This window comes from Phocoena phocoena, chromosome 4 (assembly GCF_963924675.1).
Source record: "Phocoena phocoena chromosome 4, mPhoPho1.1, whole genome shotgun sequence".
In the NCBI taxonomy this organism is placed as follows: Eukaryota; Metazoa; Chordata; class Mammalia; order Artiodactyla; family Phocoenidae; genus Phocoena; species Phocoena phocoena.
The window spans coordinates 52,750,145-52,764,415 of record NC_089222.1 but is presented as its reverse complement, the minus strand read 5'-3'; the positions used below and the strand labels follow the sequence as shown (position 1 = coordinate 52,764,415).

At 34.8% G+C, this 14,271-nt stretch overlaps 1 protein-coding gene across 1 annotated transcript in view; it reads right to left on the bottom strand.

Moving 5' to 3' along the window:
- Positions 1-14,271, bottom strand: part of NLGN1 (neuroligin 1) — an 890,815-nt gene that overhangs the window by 854,020 nt on the left and 22,524 nt on the right. The window lies entirely within an intron of this gene.

Genomic DNA, 14,271 nt, shown 5'->3' with positions numbered 1-14,271 from the left:
CATAACCATTTCTTAATGTAATCTTAAAAGTCAACAGTGAGCCTCAACAGGTTTGGAAATTCATTCTCCAGGCTTTAAACCAGTGCTTCCTAGATAGGTATTAAAGAGAAATCTAAAGAATATGATGTGTGCTACAGGCGGATAAAAAATTTTCCCTTCTGGAAATAAACAGTCGCCTAAGCATGAAACAGACCTCAGCAAGCTCCTGTCTTTCCAGGACTTCTCAGAGCCTGCAATACGCTGATGTGCATTGTTCACATCCAAGGAGAGGATGGGGTATGCAACCTTTCCCAAGCATCTCTGACCAAGGAAATCTTAGAAAAATTAGTCTTGCTGAAAAACCACGTCTCTACTGAATGTAATTTGGGAAATGCTGGAAAAATTTTCCAGATAAGTCTATTTTTGAAGAACTTCAGAAAAGAGAATGCTAAAAATGTCCACATAGAAACTGTTTTTTACTTTTCTTACTAACATATATCACTGTTCCCTCTCCTTACATTTAAGGAAGAAAAAGGAACATTCAGTCCCTATTAGTCCCCTTAAGGCAACTGGACCTTCATCATTCTCTCTACTGAATAATTCTAATTCCTTTAAGCTTTCTTCAGAGCTCCCATTTTAAAACTCTTGAGTCATTTTTAATGCTTCCTAAATCTTCTACAGTTTGTCTATGACTTTCTTAAAAATGGTAACCATAAACTTTGAAAATAAAACTATAAAAATAAGTAAAAGTTTTTCTTAGTGATTATGTTCATTTTATAAAAATAAGAGTGTGACATTATACACTGCTTAGGAAAGGCTGCATACTATGTCTGTAATCCCAGTACTAGTGGTATAGCCCAGAATCTAGAGAAATTTTTCTGAAGAAAGTTGGCGGGTCTCCTCGTTCAGTTATCTCTTTCATTTCTGTCACTTTTTTCTTTACATTGTTTTAATAGGAAAGACAACATGTCTATTATTCAGTTTTTCATCATCTTATTTAAACTCAACTCCTGTGTTAACCAGGAAATTGGATTTCTATTATAGAAACTTTTTTGCACAAAACATTTATGCACCTGCTATATAAAAAAATAAATAAAATTAAATTTAAAAATTAAAAAAAATTTATGCATCCAGGATATAAGATTTTCTCCATTGTCAAATGAACAGGGTTTGGGTTTGGAAACAGAGTCCAAAGGAAGAAAATAGAAACACCATAAAAATGAAATTTATCTCAAAATAACAAAGTGATCAAAGGCATATTCCTATTTCCTCAAGAGAAAAATATATTCACGTGCATCTGCTATAAACCACAAACTAATGAATCCTTGAGAACTAACCTCTCTTTATATTTTCTGCAGTGTTAAAAACAAAATTTAAAATACCAAACTCCACAATCTGTGGGGACTAGATATTTGGGAGCTCAGTTTAAGGGCTGAAATGCAGAAGGAAACAGACTGTTAAACTGGCAGCTGGTGCAAAATACAGAGCTGGTGGCGGAGATGATCATGGCAGTGCTTGAAGGGTGATCAATGGCAGGGAAGGCAGAGTCAACAAGGAAGGCAATGATGGCAGACCAAGGAACAGCAGGATGGCACGTGTGGTGGGTTGTAGAGGGGAGTGTGAAGGGTAGGGGATGGCAGTGGTGAAAGTAAAGGCATTAGCAGAGGCTAAGCCAAGAGTGATGGTGGCAGGAACAGCAATAGAGGAGACAAAGATGGTAGCGTCTACGTGATACTTGGCATATTATAGTCTTGGAGTAGGACTTAAAAGAACATCAAAAATGCACAGACAAATGAGAGGAGAGTAAGTCCAATAAGCCAAACAAAGAGTCAGGTCAGAGTAGGGATCAGGATCCCAAGTATCAGGATCACAACTGGGATTAGAAGAAAAGTCATTTCCATCAAGATTCAATAGCAAGAGTGCTAGATGTGCTAGGCTGCCCACAGGAGTGCTAGATAAATTCCAACGCATGTTTTATTGTAGCCTCAACTATCTTCTACTAATGCTCCTGAAATAGCCTTGCCTTCTTTCACCCCACCTTAAAAGATTTCTGATCACTGTGGGCAACAGGGTCCTGGCAATGGGAATGGTAGGTAATGCCAGCAGCTGAGGAGCTGGTTGCAGTAATCGAGAAAGCAGGAGCTGAGAAGCAGTAGGGAGCAATAGTCAAGCTGTATGAAATGTAAGCACTTTCTAGGTAGATCAGGCCTTAAGACTTTTCCTTAGGTTTCCCACCTTATTTCTATATCCAAAAATGGAATTTTTGACAATCAAATGTGTCATGTAGTGCATCTTATTGCTGGTTCATGCTGTGTCAGTCATGCAGGAATCAGAACCCAACTCAGAAGATTTTAAGAGGACATCTTATAGAGGTGAGGACAGGGTAAAGGGAACCAAAAAGGAATGCTGCAGTACCCAAAGAAGAGCAACTGAAGGAAGTCATTTCCTGGCCCAGAGCAAGAGGAATAACAGTGTTACTGGAGTACAGTTAGAGCTGGAGGGTGGAAAGAAAGAAACTTGTTGAAGTTGTAGTCATGGAAGGATGCCAGAAACCATGGCCCAAAGAGGAAAAGAAAGGGGAAAAAATAACCCAAAACTCTCTCTTCTACGACCCTCCATTCTCCTGCCATCGACTGGCACCTGCTAGATTTAAACAGGAAGCCAGCTGTCCAGGGAGCCTGGGTAAATGCAGCTCAAAGAGGTCAAGGCCAGCCTCCCAGGGCATAGAACAAGACAGAAGGGCAGAACAGGGACCTGGGTGAGGTGGGGGTCACGAACAGATAATAACCAGTACATGTCTATAGCATTAACAGGATGCATAGTTAAACCATGCCAAGAAATCAACTCTCTTGAGCACAGAGTCTTCCCCATTTGACTTCCCTATAGCATGGGGTCCCCAAATTATCAGATGGGTCATGAGTGGTAGGGAATTCAGAGTTATTAAAATATGTTCCAGAACTCCTATGTGTGCCATGCATTATTTGCCAAAGAATGGGACCATAAGCCAGAGCAAACAGAAAATGTATGATAAGTAGCAGCTTTTTGCTTGTTTCTAAAAACACTGAAATAATTTGAATATTGGGAAATATAGTCTAGATTCTTCTTTATTAATATATTTGAATGATGATGAAAAACTATTTTGCTTTTAATGTCGGTCATTTAAAGGTGATGCTTAATTTCTTAGCAAAGGCTACATAATAATCATTTCTGCCTTTTTGTTCAAGAGCCTAGTATTTGATAAGCTGATTTTAAAAGGAAGTTTTAGACATATGCTCAAAAGTAAAAACATTACTGTTAGTAATAGAGATCATGTGCATTTGATTTTGCCCTTGTCCTTGTAGATTAGTCAGTTTCTGAATAGAGTTACAAAAAGCCAAGCAGTTTGGTTTGGTACTGGTGTTTCTGTCTGACTCAAAAGTCATTATTTCCCCCTCATAATATCCCTCCTTCATTAAAAATGTTAGCCTTCTTTCTTGACTGAATGCATAGACTATACTACATTTTTCCCTAAAAATGACTTTCTTTTACTGGACTGATGCTAAAATATCACAAAATAATGTTTCAGTGAACATGAGGTTTTTATTCATATCTATACTATTAAAAGAGGATCTAACTTTATAACATAAAAACACCATACATTTAAAGTGAAAATAACAGCTTAAAAGGGTAAAGAAATCTTTAAAAATAAAATCAACTTTTCTATGGCAGATGATGGGGATAGACGGAAGAAGAATGTGAGAAACAGTGGCTACATTCACAGCACAGTTAAAGGATTACGCCAGTTTGTGAAAACCATACCATATATTATATGGAGAAAAGTATTAAAATTATTCAACAACAACAAAAATCAATGAAACAAAAGAGGTAAGTCATCACCATGGCAGTCAGTCAGCAAACAGAATTGCTGTTTTCCATGGGAGCTTTTGTTGCTACTTTTCTAACACTTCAGTGGTTGAAAGGAAATCAAACTGTGAGAACTTACTGCCACTCCAGTGAGCCCTGGGGGATTGGTCACAAATTTGGAACCTGAGTGGCCTCAAGCTTCACAGTTCTGCCCTTAGAAGTGACAGATAGCAAAGAAACCAACAGAGAAAGTTAGTTACACAGAACTGAACACCAACATATTTTAAGTTGTGGGGCGAACTTTGGGCCACTTTTCAGTTTTACATTAGACTAAATGACCAAATAATTTCCTCCAAAACATATGCTATACTTAGGAAATTCCAAGCAACAGCAGATATTTTGCAGCTACTCACAGATAATTCTAAACTTACTCTTGCCTAGAAGAAAGCTTCTGAAAGACTGAAAATTGGATAAATAACTAGAGTAGATTTGCAACTCCTTTTAGACTATTTTATATTGTGTCATTTTCCTAAAAACCTAAAAAAAATGATAGGAACATTCAAAGAACTTACGTCTTGGTCCCAGACAGATGATGAACATCAACAGTCTATTTTAGAAGTAGATTTTATAGAGTGAAGTTGACTCCAACTACATAATACCTTCTATTCTATGAATTCTTATATCCTCATTGGGAAACTGCTTGTTACACTTGGAACAAAAGTGTATTGTGTATTCGTTGAAATATTTATTCAAACATTGTCTCACTCTAAATCAATGTTTCTTAGGTGAGGCTCAAGAACCTGCTGTCACCTGGAATGTTTGATGAAAATGTAAATTCCCAGCCCCCATACACAGGTAATTCATATGCTTGTTAAAGTTTGAAAACCACTGCTACAAAGAGCTCATGCATTATTTCAGAAGAATATGAAAATTAGAATCTTTTTTGCTATGCTTCTGATACTTTTAGAAGATTTTAGGAAATGATGGAAGAATATTTTGAGTAACTTAAGTAGTTCAAAATTGTCTAATATGAATCAATCATAATACATAGTTTTAATTTCATAAATTTCCCATCCCACCTGACCCCCACCTTCTGGTTAAGGATTTTGGATTCAGTAGATTCTAGAATTCTGTGTAATCATGGATTTTCTACTTCTATAGTCTGGAAGGAAAAAAAATCTAAACTTAATGATCAATCAGTATGTTAGCTGATTCTTAAGTATATTTAAAAGGCCCTCATTCTTTTAAATTTAATAATTTTATATACATTAATACAATATATTAATCAGAATATAAACCAGAAATAAATCTTAATACTAAGCAATAAATTTTACAGAAATGTTTATTTAAGTAACTTTTTTCCTATAAATACAAATTATACAACTTAAGCTAAGAGGTTCCCAAATGCAAAGGACTTCTATTTATTTAAGGAAACTTCCATTATGCATAAAATAAGAAACTCATGTTCTAGGAAAAGTTCTATTAAATACATATGAGTAAGAAGCAAAAAGATCACTATTTGAAGATGAAATTATGATTCCTAAATTGAAAATGATTAAATCTATATAGAAGAGCTTAAGAAGTTGGCTGACTATAAATTAAACACTCAACATATAAATAAAACTTTCTTATATACCAAAAATAACATGAAAATAGAAAAAAAAGCATTCACAATACAAACAAAAATATAAAATGGCTAGAAATCTAACAAAGAAAATAACACCAAAGTATAAATTTCACTAAAGGACATAAAAAATCTGTCTCTCTTCTCTCCCCCTTATTTTTCATCACTAAACAATCAAGTCAAAATAACTGGGTAAAGCAGGGTAAGGTAGGGCATGGATCCATGATGGCCCAGAGCAAGGTGTCAGACCCTGGCAGGTTGAGGAAGGGTTTCACAGAGGAGAGCAACCCAGTGTGGGGAATCAGAGCATTAGAAGGGCAAGGAGAGTATACATAGAGGGGCAAGCCCAGACACAGGCTGTTGGAGCCCAAATGAGATGGGGAGGGTGTTCACGCGGGGAGCAGCCCAATGAGGACTGTCAGAGTACAAGTTGGGTGAAGTGGGCATCTATGCAGAGGAAGGAGCAGTGGCAGCAATGGGAAATTTTTCATACAGGGCAACTGATCAAATGAATAAATATCTTAAGAATACTGGAAGATGTGTTCCTAACTTACAGATAAGCAATTTGCAAATATGGAAAGGAACAAGACCAGAATGAATTCTGTGGTATTTGATTAGATTTGAAGTATTAATGATAACTCATTGTTTTAAATAGGTAGAAAGACATAGTAATATTGATGTAAGTGCCTGTGAATATATATTCCCAGATCTGTCTACTGTGAGAGCCTGGAGGGAGTGACACTCCAATAACAGTACCTAGCACCCAGATTTTGGCTTTTATATATTATTTTCCTCTAAAAGGAAATAGTCACTGCTAGAAGATAACAAAAGAGAATATCTCGATGACTTTGGGTATAGCAATGATTTTTAGAGACATCAAATGTGTGATCCATGCAAGAAATAACTGATAAGCTGGACTTCATTAAAATTAAAAACATCTGCTCTTTGAAAGACTTTGTGAAAGAGAATAAGAAGACAAGCTACAGACTGAGGGAAAATATTTACAAAATACATATCTGATAAAGGACTGTTATCCAAAATATACAAAGAACCCTTAAAATTCAACAATAAGAAAACAAACTTGATTTTAAAATGGGCCAAAGACTTTAAAAGACACCTCATTCACCAAAGAAAATACATACATTGGAGATTAACTCATGAAAACATGTCCCACACCATATGTCATCAGGGAAATACAAATTAAAACACTATAAAACTATAGTGCTTTAATACACTATAAAACATTATCACTATACACCTATTAGACGGGCCAAAATCAGGACACAGACAACAATAAATGCTGTTGAGGATTCAGAGCAATAGGAACTCTCATTCATTGCTGGTGGGAATGCAAAATGGTACAGCCACTCTGGAAGATAGTTTGGCAGTTTCTTACAAAACTAAACATACTCTTACCATTCTATCCAGCAACCACGCTTCTTGGTATTGATCCAAAGAAGTTGAAAACTTATGTTCACACAAAAGCCTGCACACAGATGTTTATAGCAGCTTTATTCATACTTGCTAAAACTTGGAAGCAACCAAGATGCCCCTCAGTAGGAGAATAGATAAATAAACTGTGCCACACTTAGGTAATAGAATGTTATTCAACATGAAAAAGAAATGAGCTATCAAAACATGAAAAGACATAAAAGAAACTTAAATGCATATTACTAAATGGAAAAAGCCTATCTGAAAATGCTACATACTGCATGATTTCAACTATATGACATTCCAGAAAAGTCAAAACTATGGAGACAGTTAAGAGATCAGTGACGTCAGAGGTTAGCGGGGACAGAGGAATGAATAGGCAGAGCACAGTGGATTTTTAGGGCAGTAGAACTATTTCTATATGATACTACAATGGTAAACATAGGTCATTATACATTTGTCAAAACCCATAGAATGTATAGACCCCAGAATTAATCCTAATGTAAACTATGGGCTTTGGGGGACAACAATTTGTCAGTGTAGGCTCATTAATTTTAACAAATGTACCACTCTGGTTGGGTGGCATTAATGAGGGAGGCTACATGTACGTGGAGGCAAGGAGTGTATGGGAAATCTCTCTACCTTCCATTCAAGTTTGCATTGACTCTAAAACTGCTCTAAAAATCAGTCTATTTTATTTCCAAAATCATACAAAAGAAATTAATTACCAAAATGAAAATATGCTTACAGATATTGGTTTAATCAAAAATGTCACTAAATATGCCATGCAAACAAAAACATTAATATATATGAGCTAAAGATTTTATATATTATATATTACATATATCTGCTAGATTTGATAAGAAAAGTAGACTGACTGAAAACAGATATTGACTTCCTATTTGCCCCAAACTACTCTTTCCCTAGAAAAACTAAATGAAGCGTTAAGTGACAAAAAAAAAAAAAAAAAAAAAAAAAAAGGAAAAAGGAAATAGTGCACCTTGGGGAAATTCCTGGTTTCGGGGCTGGAGAAGAGAAAGTACAAGATGAGCCTGGAACCTCTTACTGTGCCAGAAAGCAAGGTATTATTTCTCCAAGCATGATAGAGGCATGTCAAAAGGTCACAAGTTCTGCCCCAAAGCACTCCACTGGTCAAATATCAGAAAATTTGAGCAGAAAAAAGAAAGAAGAGATTAACTTGCTGTACCCCATTAAATAAAGTTGAATATCATGAGTACATCCTGATAAAAAGTAGTTAAATAACTAATTAAAAGTTAGCTGGGAATGAGATATTTATGTAACTTTAAGGCATCATTTTCAAAGTAATTATTCATTACAAAGGGCAAAAGAGTAACTTTACAGAGAGGAAGACCGGCAGACATCACCTTAATCCAATGCCACCAGAGAGGATTCAGTGAAGAAGAGCGTAACATCCCATCTATGATATTCTTCCCAAAGATTCATGCTCATAAAGCTAATCATGAGGAAACATGAAACAAACTGACTGACTACCAAAATACTGCCCTATATCCTTAAAACTGTCAAGGTTATGAAGTCAAAAGGATTGAAAACCTGTATCAGATTGAGAAAAGCTAAAGAGACATGGCAACAAAATACAAAACATGATTCTAAACTGGATCCTTTTGTTATAAAGGACATTAATGGAACACTAGACAAAAACTAACAGAGTCTGAGAATTAGATGGAGTAATATATCTATGTTAATTTCCTCATTTTGATGGCTATATTGTGATTAGGAAGCAGAATGTCCTTATTCTTAGGAAAATGCTCACTAACGTATTTGAAGGGGAGATGGGCAACTTACTTTCAAATGGCTTAGAAGAAAGACAGGCATTTGTTTTCTCCTTGCACCTTTTCTATAAGTTTGTTTGTTTCAAAATAAAAAGTGTATAATAATTTGAAAAAAGTGATAGGTACACTGGGTTCCTGATTCTGAAAATTTAACAGCATAAAGATTATTTAAAATTCATTTGGTTAAGTTAATAAAATTCTAAGAATGTTATTTTAACTTAACAAATATACTACAATCCATCTGCAAGAAAGCCTGGATAAGACAGAAATAAAATACTTTAAAAAGTGTAATACACAGGACTTGTATTACTTGACATTATAAACATATCAGAAATAAACAATAAATCATAACAATGTAGCATTTTTCAAAAATAAACAGATCAACAAAACTGAAGAAAAAGTCCAGAAGATGCATGTACATGTAAGTATTTTGGACATAATAAAGAACACATTTCAAATTAGGATGGAAAGATGAGCTCTTCAATACTGCTATGTAGAGCTTTATCTCTACTTCACAACAGTGAAGTAAAAGTTTAATTGTAAAAAACTCAAAACATAAAGGTATCTAAAGAAAATATAGGTTAATATGTATATAATTTGGTGTCACAGAAGCTAAGCTTGAAGTCAAAGAAGTAAACCGTAAAGGAGACCTATATTCCCATAAATAGAATAAAGGGACAATAGATTAGAAAAATCTCAAAGATGGAATTCATTTGGCTAATAAAGTGTTTAAATCATTAGTAGTCAAAGTTTTTCCAATTAGGCAATGAGAAAGAAGATCACACCTATTGAAATGGCATATATTAAAAAGAATGTAGGGACTTCCGTTGTGGCATAGTGGTTAGGAATCCACCTGCCAATGCAGGCGACATGGGTTCGAGCCCTGGTCTGGGAAGATCCCACATGTCGTGGAGCAACTAAGCCCGTGTGCCACAACTACTGAGCCCCCGTGCCTAGAGCCTGTGTTCCACAGCAAGAGAAGCCCGCACACCACAATGAAGAGTAGCCCCTGCTTGCCTCAACTAGAGAAAGCCTGCGTACAGCAACAAAGACCCAACGCAGCCAAAAATAAATAAAATATTTTTAAAAAGGAATGTAATGTACAGTACTGAAGAGCGCACAATGAACCTTTGCCAGAGGGATTATATATGGTCACCACCGTTAGGGAGAGCACATTGGGAATATACATTAAAAAGACTGGAAATGTACATATTCCTCACCAAAAAAATTCCCCATTAAAAATTTACCCTACGGAAATAATCAAACAACTGTATAATGTGTATGCAATGTTTGTTGTTGATAACGGGAAAAACAAATCACAAGTCTAGAAACAATTAAAAAAATCAAGTAACTAAGTGTTAAATTATGTCATTAAAACAAGCTAATAATTATGTCATCTAAAATTTCACATATAAACATGAGCAATAAATTTATGACAGAGCTTAAGAGGTCATTTTTGTATTAAAAAGTGTGTGTGACACTTCTCAGAAGGAGAGAATTAAAGAGTAAAAGAAAGGCAGAGAAAGAAATTGAAAGGATAAATGGAGTTATCTCAGGATGATAGGATTCTAGGGTTTTTCTTTCTATCTGCACTATTTCTTTTCTAATGATTATAAAGTGAGCATGTGTTTCTTACTTAATAAAAATAATAAAAGCTTTAAAAAGTTGTGAGGAAAACAATCTGAGAATAAGGAGGCAGAAAATTTACAAAGTTTTTAGTTAATGAAGAAACAAAACATCTAAAGAATGTAGTTAATTTAATTTTTCATATTGTGCATTCTCTTCATATTTTGTATAACATTATCTGCTATGCAATTCAAAATATCTGCTACTAAAAAAAAAATATATCTGCTACTAAGTTACAGAAGAATTGTAACTGATAGGGATCCAACATTATATTTATAAAACTGCAAGTCATTGTTGCAAGAAATGTTATAAATTTGTACGTTTCTGTGTCATGTATGACATAAAACTAAGCAACCCAAAAGCTTTAGCAATGGTATTTGAATCATACTTTCTAAGAGATAATTTAAATCCACATGACGATAAAATATGAATTACTAATTTTATGAAGAGAATGATTGTTTCCATGAAATTAGAAATGCTTATATTTGATTCAAATAATTAAGCAAAATATGAAAACATATATTTTAAATGTAAATAGATTATTTGAAGAATTGAGTTGAAGCATCATATCAAGAACTATTTTTAAGTCATTTCAATTAGTAAACTTTTAAATGACTGTCCAATTCTATAGTCTTAAAATGGGAAAGATACCATTTTTCTAAAAAATATCAGAAAAATTAATTTATTTTCTACACTACAAACTTTCCTGGACTAAAAATTTGAAATAGGCCTCTAAAATTCAATGACATAAATGACATACAAAAGTAATTTGTGCAGCCACAGGGAATACCTCATGACATGGAAGAATATATCCAAATACAATACTTAATACAAAAAGGTAGATCATTTTCTATAAACAAACAAATAACACAAAGTACTAATTCCAAATAACCGATTCCCAATGTCACCAGACTGTACTCACAAAAAGTTTTAATTTTACAATTATAAGAGCACATATTGATATTACTGGACATAAGCTTTGAATTAAAACATACAGGTGAAATGCTATAGTTCAATCCATGGTAACAAAAGGATTTATTCTATAAAAAATTATAAAAACATATTTGTAGACTTCAAAATAAACACTTGGGTTTTCTTATATCTCTACCAAGTATATTAGACTCACTTCAGCTATATATTTTAAAGGGATGTAATCTTTGTGCTTGAAACATGCCGGCATAAATTTGATCATACTGAGTTCTAAAGAATACAATTATCATTTGCAAGCATATATCTCTGTATCCCTCGTTTCCAATCTTGATTCCTCCATGTTTTGGAATGGTATCCAAGTAAGGAATAAAGACATTACTTGACATGTAAATTTTTACATGGCTTTACTGGGCAGTCTCAGGATTATACCCGACAGGCGTCTACTTTGTGATCAAAGACAATATTTTCGGAACTGAAGCAGTCATTTAGAAATTGGGACAGCAAAAGAAATGTGAGTTAAGGAAAAAAAAATTCATGCTCCTCCTTGATGCCCTGTTTTTCATTTGACCCTTCAATGCCATTTTTGAAGGTTGGGTTATCATTGAAAGAACAGAATAAAATCAATCCATGAGGTGCCATGTATTCTATATACACTATCTTATTTAATCCTCTTATGCTAAGAGGAAAATACTGCTATTTCCACTTTACAGATGAAAAATGAGACTCAGAGGGATAAGGGGCTTGCCTAAGGTTACACAGCTCATAAACTTGCGGAATGGAATGCATATTTGGGACATTGATCTTGCTTACTCCTTTGGTGATCTAATCCAGTCTCATGGTTTAAATGCCATCTGTATGTCAACAACTGCCAAATACATATCGATATATTATAGATGATATAGATACACAGAGATAGAGACAGAGATATAGCAAGCCTAGATCTCTTGCTGGACTCTGGATTCTTGTGTACAACAGCCCAAAAGACATCTCTACTTGAATCCCTAAAAGACTACTAAGTTCAGTATGTCCAAAATTGAACTCCTGAATTCACCTCTCAAAACCTGCTCCACCCTAAGCCTCCTCTATCACAGTTGATGGCAAATTCATCCTTCCATTTTCTCATGCCCAAAACCTTATTAGAGTTATCCTGTACTCAACTCTTCTCCTAGAAACTACTTTTAATCCACAAACAAATCCTGTAGGCTCTATTGTCAAAGTATTTCCAGAATCCAACCATTTTTTTAAAACCACTTCCATATCACCATCCTGGTAAAAGACACTGTTTACCTATATTATTGCAATAGTGTTGTAACTGGTCTCCCCACTTAAAAACTTGGTTTCCCTATACTCTGTTACTGACCCAAAAAACAGAACTGTCCTTTTAAATTGTGAGATTACATCAGTCTTCTGGTCACACCCTTCAATGGACTCATCTTAGGCAGACTAAAAGCCAAAGTCCTTACAAGGGCCTATAAGGTCCTACATGATCTGCACCACTCCCCTGACTTCTGTGACCTCATCTCCTACTTCTCTCTTCCTCCCCCTTATAGCAACTCCTGCCTTAGTTGCTTCCTTGATGATTACACCAGGAGGAATTTTGCATTGACTTGTTCTCTTCACCTAAAGAGCTCTTCTTTCAAGTCGTTTCCAGCTTCTTAGTGAGACTTACTCTGACCATCTGATTTTGAATTGAAATGATACCTTTTCTCCTCAATATTCCCCACACATTTTCTCTCCGTGGTGCTTATCATCTTTGAACACACTATACAATTATTTATTCATTTTGTTTATAGTCTGTCTCCCCAAAAGTAGGATGTGAGCTTCATGAGCTCAGGGATTTCCTTTTGCACAGTTCACTGTTGTAGCCCAAGATCCTAGAACTGAGCCTAGCATTATAAATATCTTTGACAAAGTAAATGAATCAACCTAACTTTGGATATTAGTCAATTTTCACTATTAATTCTACCTAGCCACACTTCTTTGTTTGTCTCTCACTAAGGAGAATTTTACTTTTAGTTTATGGTAATCGGGATCGATTACCATAAATTTCATAAACATCTGATTGTTCAGCTGCAATGGAATCTTCATAAAAACATGCCATGTTTTAACCAGTCTGACTCATACATGAAAATGTCTATCCTCCACTTAATTTTCGTCAGCCATTTTTTGCAGAGATTCCCCTCTTAATGTCTTAATTCTTTATCTTCTATTACTCTCAGTAAAAAAGAATATATGGCCAGAGGAACAAAATCAGGAAAATGGTCAAGTATGAAAGAATCTGGTGAAAGAATAGAGTGAAAGATAAGTGCAAGGACAAATCAGAAAAATTATTTACAAAAGGTCATCAAGAAAGATTAATTTCCATGACATGGAAATTAATGTTTCAAGATCTGAATCATGAAAAAAATCTCTACAAAAGCTTAAGGAATGAGAATAAAAGATAAAGGGTAGAAGTCACCTGAAATATTTAGCCTATCAAGCTACTGGTGAACAGTATCTCACACTTTCTGAGAAAGCAAGTGAATATCTGTCCATAAAAAGCTGAGTTAAGAATGAAAGGAAATGAACCTTTATTGAGCTCATCCTCCATCACATATCAGGCACTTAGCAACAAACTGATGCTCAAAGAGGTTAGTTAACTTAATGAGATCATGAAATGGCCAGAAACAGACAGTGTAATCGATTAGAAACCATTTCTACCTGATTCTAAAGCTCACTCATACAATTCAGAAAGCGAAACCTTCTAGAATTTTGCTATAAGTCAAAGCAAAAGTTTTTGGAGCCAAATGGCAAAGATAACTGGAATTTTTTTAAAAATAGGATTGTCATACCATACTATCCACAGGTACAAAAAAACACCATGGCTTTGTTTGAATATCCTACTTCAAGACTTCAATAACTGGCAAATTCCCACTCTCCTTTAGAGACTGAATTCATGCGCCCTTCCCTGTCACAGCATCACAAATCATCAACACATAACATTTACTACTCTATCTATGCAAACCTACCAGCAGAGGTTGGGAGGAA